We start from the raw sequence: 11,554 nt of genomic DNA, 5'->3' as shown, positions 1-11,554 counted from the left end.
CCATCCTGAGTGGCCTGACTATATATCTATGCCTACATCTGTATCTACATCTACTTAGAAGCAATGACACCACAGTTGCAATGAACAAACCGTGATCACAGGTCCTGGTTTCTAAATGTCATTTTCATATCATTTTCTACTAAAAGGAACTTAGGCTGTTTGGAGAAATGGTTGAATGGCTGAGTCCAGGGCTGGGACAAGGAGAATTCAAGATGAACCTGGAGCATCTTAGAGTAACTGAAAGTAACAAAGTCAGAATAAAATGATGGGGTCACGTCCCAAAAGACACATGAGCCAGTGGGAGCCAAATCTGGGGCAATCTGAGCATCAGTGGATTATAACTCACTGAATAAATCAAGAATCCCTGAGACCATACTGGTAACAAATAGCTAATTAAGTAAATAAGGTAGATGGGAAAAGTCTTGGTAAGAATAGAATGCTGGCTAGTAAATATAAAGAAAAACGGTGGTTCATGACAGCATCAAATTGTATGGCTGTCCAAGGATTATAATTAGACTGAGTCTCTATGTTTCTTCTAGAATCAATCACAACCTCAGGTATCCTCCTGATACGCCAGCTCGCTCTCTGCTTCAACCACAAAACAAGGACACTTTCATTTTCACCTTCCAACCCAGACCAAGTGATTCACATTTAAGCCAAGTGAGTGCCTCCAACTACACTGGTACTTAACACTGATTAAATCTTGGAATCCCCTGGAGAACTTGTGCACCTAATAGTGCATGGGCTCCTCTGTAGAGATTCCCATTTCATTGGTCTGGGGTGGGCTGCAGGAATTAGCATTTTTTTTAAAGCTTCCCAGATGATTCTTTTGTGCAGCTAGGTTGAATCAAAACTACAGGAATAAAAAACAATAGAGATTTCAGGACAGAAAGCCAAGCACACAAATTCATTAATATTCAAGATCTTACCTTGCTACAGAAAATATCAAAATATCTGTCCTATCTGGGTTTTTAGTTCCAGCCAGTTTCCTAAGTGACTACATCGGCTAGAGGTTTGATCTTTACCCTGGTGAGTCAGGGAAACTTCCATTTTGGAGAGGACTAAATGCCTTTAGAATTAGGTGCTCCTTTAACCATTTTGTGGTGTTCCCACCTACTCCCTTTCAGAGAGGTCGGTAATTGGAAATACCACAAAATGATTTCTAGGTCATCCCTCCTTTTACTGGCAATTGCATAAACACTTTAAGAAAAAAGTGCATGAGCGAGGCAAGGAAGGAGAAAGACAGTGACTAAATTACCTTGTTGCATCGTCTTTGTATATTGGTTCGGCTTGTATATTTCTGACTTTCGGGTCAAAATGTTCTCTTCACTTTTTTACGTAGAGCATTGAGAGCAGGAAAGCATCAGAGGGTTTTTTAAAAAAACACCTTTATTGTGGTATGGTTCCTGTACAGTAAACTACACGTATTTCAGATGTACACTTTGATGAATTTTGATAGATTATACACCCATGAAACCACGACCACAATCAGGAAAGCTAACATTTCTATCACTCTCCAAGAGGTGCAATTTTCGAATTCCCAATTTATCCCTTCCCACCCTGCTTTACCCTCTGGTAACCATAAGTTTGTTCTCTATGTCTGTGAGTCTGTTTCTGTTTAGTAAATAAGTTCATTTGTGTTCTTTTTTTTTTTTTTTTTAGATTCCACATATAAGCAATATCACATGGCATTTTTCTTTCTTTTTCTGGCTTACTTCACTTAGAATGATGATCTCCAGGTCCATCCATGTTGCTGCAAATGGCATTATTTTATTATTTTTTTATGGTTGAGTAGTATTCCATTGTATAATATACCACAGCTTCTTTATCCAGTCATCTGTCAATGGACATTTAGGTTGTTTCAATGTTTTCTTGGCTATTGTAAACAGTGCTGCTGTGAACATTGAGGTGGATGTATCTGTTTGAATTGTGTTTTTCTCTGGATATATGCCCAGAGTGGGATTGCTGGATCATATGGTAAGTCTATTTTTAGTTTTTAAAGGAACCTCCGTACTGTCCTCCATAGTGGCTGTACCAATTTACATTCCCACCAACAGAATAGGAGGGGTTCCTTTTTCTCCACACAGAGGGTTTTTTTTTTTTAATGGGACCATGAGCCATTTTTTTCACCATGACTTTTCAACTTTGATGATGTAATTTTAAAAAAATTCCTTGGTATTAAATTGTAATCAGTATTAAACTGATGTTTTAGGGAATGGAAAACAATTTTATGGATTTCCAAATCCAGGGTCTCTTCAACCCACACACAATCAAATTAAAAACCTTTAAAGTTAACCGTTGTGAACTGTCACCAAGAAACTTGCTGTAAACTGCCACTGGGGTTGAGTTGGTTGCTAGTGGGAAAAAGGAAGACCACCATGTAACTTGTGAAGAGGGAGACCACTTTTTGCATCTGTCTGGACAATAGGTGAAGTCTTATCCTATTTACTACCAGTCGCTATCAGTTAATTTCTTTCTAAATTTCTGTCTTCATCTATCTGATTTCAGAAGTGTTGGAGGAGGTCTGTGCGAGTGAGCAGAGGTCGAAGGGATGGTCACCTCAACATGCTTCCATCTACTTAGATGTAAGCCATAGCTTAGATCTAAAATATTGCCCATTATTTTTAAACAGAGGCACCAGCCTTGTATTCTGGAAATTACATTTTCCGTCTACAGACTGTATTGTTAGCCTCTGTACCTGTTCCCAGTGTACCTACTGTCCATTTCTTCTCTCCATCTGGAAAAATTGTCCTATCCTGCTTATTCACTCCCTACTTTTGCCGTGAGGTATCCCTAGACCGTTTAAACCATCATTACTCCTGCAGTCACCTAAAGCTTTTGCAAAACACACCACCAAATTTGAAACAAATTCTGGTTTTGGTGCTTGATGCTGCTTCATATGCAGGTCTTGTCTTTCTCACAAAACCTTAAGCTTCGTTAAAACTTTAAGCTGCATCAAGAAAGGAATAGCTTATCTGCTGAAACTCCTCCAGCAGCTAACATAGCATCGAGCCTATTCTAGGTAAAGACCTTAGTTAATGATGAACTGACCTTGGGCTACAGAGATTTTGCATAATGAATTATCCTGGTTTGAATGTGGTGTTTCCTGCTGGGACCTTGACTAATACAAAATGATATCATATTTTAGGTGTAAAAAATGGACACTACCCTTTTTAAAATGCTCTGCCTCTTTCTTTTGTGAAGCCCAGAATCCTTTTGTACAATGGAGAACCACCTTCCAATATATCATTTAAGTAATATCTATAATTTTTGAGTTTTTTTTTTAACCATGACCTTTCCACAGAGACCTAAGGAAAAACTGAAAAACAGCAAAACCATGGGAAAGGATGAAGTTTTACAAATGGCAGTTTTCTGATGCAGTCTGATCGCAGCTCGAGGTGTGAGACAGGTTTGGGGGGTGAGTTTATGGGTAGTTCAGTTCTCAGTTTCCCTCCCTTACTTCAGTCTCAGAGCTGGTCTTCCTTCCTCCCTTGGCTCCCCACTCCTCTTCCCCAAGGACAGGGTTGCAATTCGAGTTCTGAGTGGGTATTGTGGACATCAGACTCTGGAACCCCTTTTGGTCTGAATGAGTCATTACAGTTTCCACCCTCAGATAATTAAAGTCACCCATGGGCTAGTTGCTCTCTCTTCTATGACCTTATATGGCGTTGCTCTGCATGCTTCTTTTAGTGATTCAAGTCTTCTGAAATGTCTTCATTGAGTGTTTCCCAACTTATTTAAAACCTCAGAAGAGATGCTGGTCTGTAATGCTGAGTAACCATGTCTGCTTAACTAAGGATAACCCCTAAATAATAGAAAAATGGGTACTGTGAATAATTCCAAAATTTATGAAGATAGAAGGTTACACGTTGTTCCAGTGGTCATAAGTAGTAGATGATTGCCAAGACTTGCTTGCAAAACAGCTGGAATCAGTATTAGGTTTCTGATCTGCAGCTGAATCGGACATTGAGGTGAGCTCATGGAGAACCATAAGCCAATTTTAATGATGTACATAATTTCTTTGTGCTTCCAAGATTTCTTTATACATAGGGCTGTTGACTTAGCACTCTTTGTCCTTTGCAGGCATCTTCTTACTAATCCATGTAACGGGTGAAGGCCAAAAAAGAAACTGTTGCCTAAGAGTCCAAGACTCTAGGTGGAGGCAACCTTCCTCCATGACAGCTGAGACTGATAGAGCTAACAGCCAATGAGACTGATGCTTACCTTCAATGTGGGAATCAGGAAGGGGTGAGGGAGAGACCTAGGCAACACGTCTCCCACCTTGAGCATTTGCCATATCATCCAGTGATGTTTTCTAACAGTGGGAAGGTCATAGGCAAGGATACTGGGCAGTATTACTGGTGAGGAAAACTGAACACATGTCTGTCTCCTTTGCCTCCGTGAGAAAGCTGTCTAGAGTCCCACGGAGGACCAACTCCTGGGTTTAGGGCAGCCCGTTCCTATCTTTGGACTGTTCCAACTACTGGGAAACGTTCCTTTACACTTGGTATTTACATTTGTTGTATTCAAATTTTCCTTTTGTATGTCTGAAACTTTTTGCCCAGCTTATTTGAGAAACTTTGAGGACATTCTGGTCTGCATCTAAATTTGGCTGATAGAACCCCTAAGGTGATGGGAAAGGGAGATCTTGAGTAAGATTTGACAGCTTGGGAAAATAGAAGGATTATCCATTTTATAACTGGTCATAAATAGTATATTTTGCTAAATAACAAACTTTACCTATTTATGTCCCACCTCTATTTACAAATGATTTTACATCACAGTTCATATCACAAATAGGTAAAATTAAATGATAAAATAAAAACAGAAATAGAAACTGAGGACCAAGGAGAGGGAAAATACAACTCTGCCATCCACACAGGGTAAGACAATAGCTAGGAAAGGGCTTTGAGTTTGACCCATGGTCAAAAAAGGTGAATGTAACCAATGAACGGTTCTCTTAGAGAAGAGGAAGCAAACAGTTCTTCAGCAGAAGCAAAGCTTTGTTTAGTACTGAGATAAAGAAGCTCGCTCAAAGACTGAATCGTTAATGCTGTCATGTAATAATCAATGTCCTCAACAACAGGTCCAGAGTAAACAAGGAAATACTTTTTTTTTTATGATTATTTCTCAAAGCAGCCTTTGAGGAAAGCTACCACATTCATGTTAACACTTAGTGAAGTCATTCTGAAAAAAGCTAGACTTCACCAAGTGCTTAATTATATAATCTTTTGGAGGTCCTACTTGATTCAAAAATAGTACTGTTCATGTATGACTGAAGCATTATGCTGTACACCAGAAATTACCATAACACTGTAAACTGACTATACTTCAGTTAAAATATATATATATATATATATATACACACACTCACAAAATAGTATTCATTGCTTCTTAAATTACTTAAGTTTTTTTTTTTAACATTTTGAAAATAATACATATGTACACATGACAGGTAAATCAAATGATCCTGAAACATGTAAGGAACTTCCCTCACCACCTCCTCTCCACTTAGTAGTCACATTGCTGTTTACTTCGTTTGGAATTGACTTTAATATAGTTTCAAATTACACTTTAATTTCTTGAATTATCAGCTTTAGCCTGTATCTATTAACCCAGTGATTTATGAGAGTTTAAAAGAACTTTAACCCATCTATCTTTACTTCTGTTTCCTAAATGTGTTAGTTATATTATTATTTGTAGTTTTTTTCTGGTACTTGCCTTTAGGATTGTGTTTTAATATATAAATTCTACTTAGCACCTGTTAACTGCACACAGAGGAGACTTTTTGCACACTTCCACCTCATTCCCTTCCCTGATTATATTTATTATATTGTTTTTACACTGTCGAGGTTAATAATATTTCCATTATGTTCTTTGATCATTTGTCTTCAGTTTTTTATATATGGTTTCTAAATGTTGAAACTGATGGATAACATTTAACATATATATTAAATTATACATGTATACATATTACTATATATATCGCTATATCACCACATGTGTACTGTGTCATTTTGGAAGCATAGCATGTGATTAAACCCACAGAAAAGGAAATGTAAGTCTTTAAACAAACAACAGCCTCCCAACTGAGCTCATTACAGGAGATTATTTTAAGCATCAAGGTTAAATTGATTTTCTTTCTAGCTTTGGGCTTTTCTTGGTCTGTACATACATGTGACTCTTCCCTCTTTTCTTCACTTTCATCCCATTCTCAAGTAGATGGTAGTGAGAAAATCACAGTCTGAAGACGTCCACAAGCCCCGGTCACCGCATCTACTCACTCCCTGCATCTCCACCCACTTAAGTAGCGTTTGCTCCTTTGATCTCAGCTTGATTCCCTACGCTTCTTGCCAAGTCCAGCTCTTCTCATTCTGCCTCCAGTCCCACCTCCTTTTGCAAGGACATTGCTCCAGCAATTCCTCTTTTCATTCCTGCTTCATCAGGAATGAAAGTTTAATCTCCTCCCTCTTCTGGATCTTTCCATTAATCTCCAAAGAGGGTGTTATATTTCACAACCTAACAAAAACTTCTTTCTTGACCTCATTCCCCACCCCGCCCCCAGCTACCCTCCACGTCTTCCTTCCTGTTATAGTAAGAAAACTCCAAAGACTTACTTATACTCACTGTCCCCAGTGTCATCCCTCATTGCCCCAGAACCCCTCTAATCTAGATCACTGAGGACATTCATGTTGTCAATTCCAGTGGTCATATTACTTGTTCCGTCAGCAGTTTGTTTTTATTTTTTTTTAACTTTGGATTATGGAGACATTTTAACGTAGGCAAAATAATGTAATGTGCCTCCCTGTACCCATCACACAGTCAGCAGTTTTTATCACTCTCTCTTCCTTGACACGTGTTCTTCCTTTGGCTTCTGGGACACGATGCTCCCTTTATTTTCTGCTTATTTCTGTGGTTGCTACTTCTCAGTTTTGATTCCTCCTTTCTTCTCATCTCTCTGACCTCTAAGTGCTGGTACATCCTAGAACCCAGTTCTTTGATCTCTTCCCTTCTGACATCTTCACTCACTTCTTTGGAACCTTACTCAGCCTCGTGTTTTTAATCAGCATCTCTACCTTGATTATTTATATGTATGTATGTATATATTTATAGATGTTTGTTCATACAACTTCCTACTTTACTACTCTAGGTGGATGTCCAATAGGCTTTTCAAATACAACACACCCACGGTGGAACCTTGGTCCTCCCCTCCCGCCTGCTTCTTGCAGCCTTCTAGGCAACAGTAGTTCTATCTTCTAGTTTCTCAGGTCAAAAATGTTGGAGTCACACTCGATTCCTGTTAGCTTTACTTCCCCAGTGTACCTGGAATATGAACCCTTTTCATCCCCTCGTCTGCTACCATCCTGCTCTGACCTTCTCTCATACATCTCTTGCCTGAATTACTATAATACATTTTCACCCAGTTTCCCTGAATCTTCCCTTCACCCTCTTCAGTTTATTTCCAGTACAGCAGCTCAAGTGACAGATGTTGTCACTCCTCTGCCAGAAACTCTTCAGTTACTTCCTATTTCACTCTGAGTAAAAACTGGTGTTTACCAGTGGCCTAAAAGGTCCCATGTAATCTGTCTCCTATGACTTCTCCTCCTTGGTTACTCTGCTCCAGCCACAATGGCATCCTTGGTGTTCCCAGAACACAACAAGCATGCTTTTGCCTCAAGGCCTTTGCATATGATGAACACCCGCCTCCTCCCAGGATGCTCTGCCCCAGACATCTTAACAGCTAACCCCTCACCTCTCCCAGGTCTTGCCTCAGATGTTGCTTTAGAAGTGAGGCTGCCCTGATAACAGTTTAAAGTTGCACCCCTGCAACATTCCCCGTCCCTGCAGGTTACTGTCTAACAGTCTGAATATGTAACTTACTTATCTTGTTCCTCATCTTTTCCCCTCTTACTAGAATGTGACCTCGTTGTGGGAAAGGATTTTTTGTCTTGTCTATTCATTGTTGCAGAAAACTCTTATTTTTTGAGATAATTTGTATTCCCAACTAGAAGCTTTAGGATTTTCTTTATAGCTTTTTAAATTGATTTCCTAAGTATGTGTCTAGATTTATGTCTTAAAGTCCCCTTTTCCCCCAGTTGGCTATTGGTGAGTCTTTCATATTTGATGACCTGTTTTGTCTCTAGCTCAGACAAAATTTTCTTTTCCCATTTCTTTTCTTTTTCCCCGCATCTTCCGGGTAGTCCCTGCAATCTCTTTCTCAAACACCTTTTGGACATGGGTTGGATCACCTAGATTACATGCCATGTCTTTTAACTTCTCTCTTATATTTTCCATTCTTTGAATTTCCTCTTTAGGGCGACTGCCTTGATTTATCTCTGTGTGTATTTTATTATGCAGCTCTTTCACTGCCTTTTTGCAAATATATTTTTAATTATATAAATCTCTTTCTTGTTCTCTGATTGCTCTCTTTTTCATAGCAGTTTGTCATGATAATAGTATTCCCCAATGTCTCTGAAGATGCTCATTCAGATTTTTAAAAAAAGCTCTCTGTTCTGTTGTTTACTCCACGGTTAGTTATTTTATAATTTCATTTTAGACTCTTATTTTAATGCTCTTAGTTTTCCTTACCTTTTCTGGTAATCTTCTGTGGTCCATTCATATTTGGCATAGGTGGCTGGCAGCCATTTCCTCTGAAATTCAGTTGATTAGGTGTTAATAACATAACACAGTGATTTTTATCTGGCTATAAATAAATGCATACCCATTATATAAAATAATATAAAATACAGGAAAATAAAGGAAAGAAAAACAAACATGCATAAGTTCATTACCTTATATAATAAATAACTACTGTTAACATTTTTGTGTATTTTCTTCCTCACATTTTCTAACACACACACACACACACACACACACACACACACAGAGTGCCTACTCCTTGCTTTTTAAGACACACTAGCACACTTTGGGAAAGACCAGGTTTCTGCTGTCATGAAGATTATAGTCTAGTAGCAGGAAAAGATAGAACTAAAACAATCACGTAGATTAGGGCATAATTACAAATTGCTATAATCCAGGAAGAAAAAAAGACATAGTCCTATGCTTTCATATACCAAGTAACAAAAGAAAACTGAGCTTAACTGGGGTGACAGGGATGAATCCTTAGGACTTCAGATTATGTCATGAGTAGGACTTAAGGTGAAGAGAGGGAGACGATAATTTGAGAGAGGAGAAATATACATATGTAGAGAGAGAGCCCTGTGGCAGGAGAGAAAAATGACTTTAAAGAAGGAGAAAGAAGCCAGAGGCTGGAGTGTGAGAATGAAGGAGAGAATGGGGTAGAGGGGCCTGGGAAGGTAGTTAGATGGTGTAGAGTCTGCAGGTGGCATTTAAGATTTTTGTGTTTCTTTTAAAAGCAATCGCAAGAATTTAAGCAGGGGGATTGACATGATTCAATTTAAGTTTTTAAAGAGTTACCCTGACTACAGTGAGGATAGGCTGCCAGAGAAGCAGAGCCAGTGTGAGGACACACGTTAGGAGATTACTACAGTCGTCCAGGTGGGATCTGATGACGACGTAAACTCTGTGGTGACACGGAAATGGGGAGAAGCCGTTAGAGGGAAACACCAAGAATGCCTCTGAGATTTCCGATGGACACAGAGGAATGGATGGGGGTGCTGTACCCCAGCAGTGAACACTATCAGGGGCTAGATCTGTGTGTGTGGAGGGGTTGTTTTATGTGCTGTCTTGCACATGGTAGATTTGCAGAACCTTCAAGACAATCAAGTGAAGACAGCTGATTATTCATGTTTAAAGTTCAAAGAGGTCTGAGCTGGATGGGGCATATACATTAGAGGATCCTAGTCCTGGAGATGGGAAGTGAAACTATGGCATGGGGAGGGGGTCACTTAACAGACAGAGCACCTTCCAAAAAAGATAGCACCAGCTCATAACGCATCAGTTGTGCAAGAGTGCCTGTTTCTTCACACCTTTGACTGCACCACTTTGTGTTACCAAATTATTTGAGCTTTTCCAAATTGACAGGTAAAAAAATAGCATACTTTGGTCTAAATTTTTAAGTGGTGTTGAGGAGCTTTTTCTGTATTATTAGCCATTAATTTTTTTCAGTGACTCTGTGAAATGTGAAAGTAAATTATTCAGGAGAGAAAGTCTATATATTCATCAGTTCTCAGACTGACCCTCTGATGGTTCGGAACCACCAATTTGGAGTTGTTCTGATCAAGGAAACTTAATCTTCCGCATGTCAGCCCTGCAAATATTTAATCACTGCTATCACTGTCCCTTAAAGCCATCTTTCTCACAGGTTACATGTCCTCAGTGCATTCACCCTTTTGGGTTTCTGTCTTCTTAAATGTGGCAGTGATCATCCTGCCTCGACTTTGGGAGCCCCAGTGCAGCCGGGGACACATCTAGAGTAGTCTATGTTCCTCTTTCCTCCCTTTTATGTGTCTAAAGGCTTCCTGCTTCTAACGTTTTCCTCCTCATGAAACAAGGAAGATCTGGAGATGTCTTCATTACCCTGTGGCTGAAACTCAGTCCCTCTAATCTGTTAATTTCTAGATATCCACATGGCCGAATATTTCTTCCTAATCACAGACAGCAACACCAGCAAAGTTGCCGGGGAGTCGGGGGAGATGGGGAAGTGAAGGTGCCCGTCTAGGACTGGCGGCTTCTCTGTTACCGACGAGGTAGGGTTTAGTCCCTGAAAAGCATTCCTGGGGCCGCCACTAGGGGGAGTGTGAGTCATATTTTTCACTTGGAAAATGCCAGAAAGGGGAGATGGAATGCCGGGACATAGAACACACTAAAAAACTTAGGAAGGAATTTATGGGGCCGTGTCCTGGCTCTTACACTGAGTGTGGGTCTGGACCTGCTGGGGGCACAGCCGCTGGTGCAGGACTCGTCTGCAGCCGGGAACTCTAGGCCCGGCTGATGGTGGAGGCTGAGGGGTGGGGGTGGGGGTGGGGGTGGGAGGAGCCCCCTTCCTTACTCTTCCCGGGACAGGGAGGGATGTGGGGTTGGTGGGGCTCCTGCACGTACCTTCTCTCGTAGGTGCACACCACTTTGATCCTGAGGTAACGTTCAGTGAGGGGAGATTCTTCAAAATATGAGCTCAGACACCATGACATCAGATGGCAAATTAACACTGAGTGAGTCTTGCTTGGTACAAACCATGGTTCTAAAGACAACAGGGGACAGATAGAAAAGAAAGAAAAAGAGAGAGAAAAAAATGTAACCATTGTAAAATGATTATAAATCAATAAAAAATGTTATAAAAAATGTAACCCTTGGACTTGCAGTTTTAAATCTTCTTTGGAAATTTGTAGTATTTTCATTTCTACCCTTGTCTCACTTCATCAATATCGCCTCTAAATTTTTCATCTTTCGGTCTCCATGTCTGTATTTGAAAACAAGCTCGAGTCTGTTTCCCAGTTCAAAAGAGACTTTTCTTGATCTGACATTGCTCCTTCTCCGCTACCCCGAACCCTGCCCTATCGCTTTCCCCCTGCACAACCAGACTTCTTGAAAGCAGTCTCATGTCTGTCACTCCTCATCCATCCAGTCCTCAATT

This window comes from Camelus ferus, chromosome 8, assembly GCF_009834535.1.
Source record: "Camelus ferus isolate YT-003-E chromosome 8, BCGSAC_Cfer_1.0, whole genome shotgun sequence".
Classification (NCBI taxonomy): domain Eukaryota; kingdom Metazoa; phylum Chordata; class Mammalia; order Artiodactyla; family Camelidae; genus Camelus; species Camelus ferus.
The sequence above is the reverse complement of the archived record's forward strand: the minus strand, read 5'-3'. Positions refer to the sequence as shown.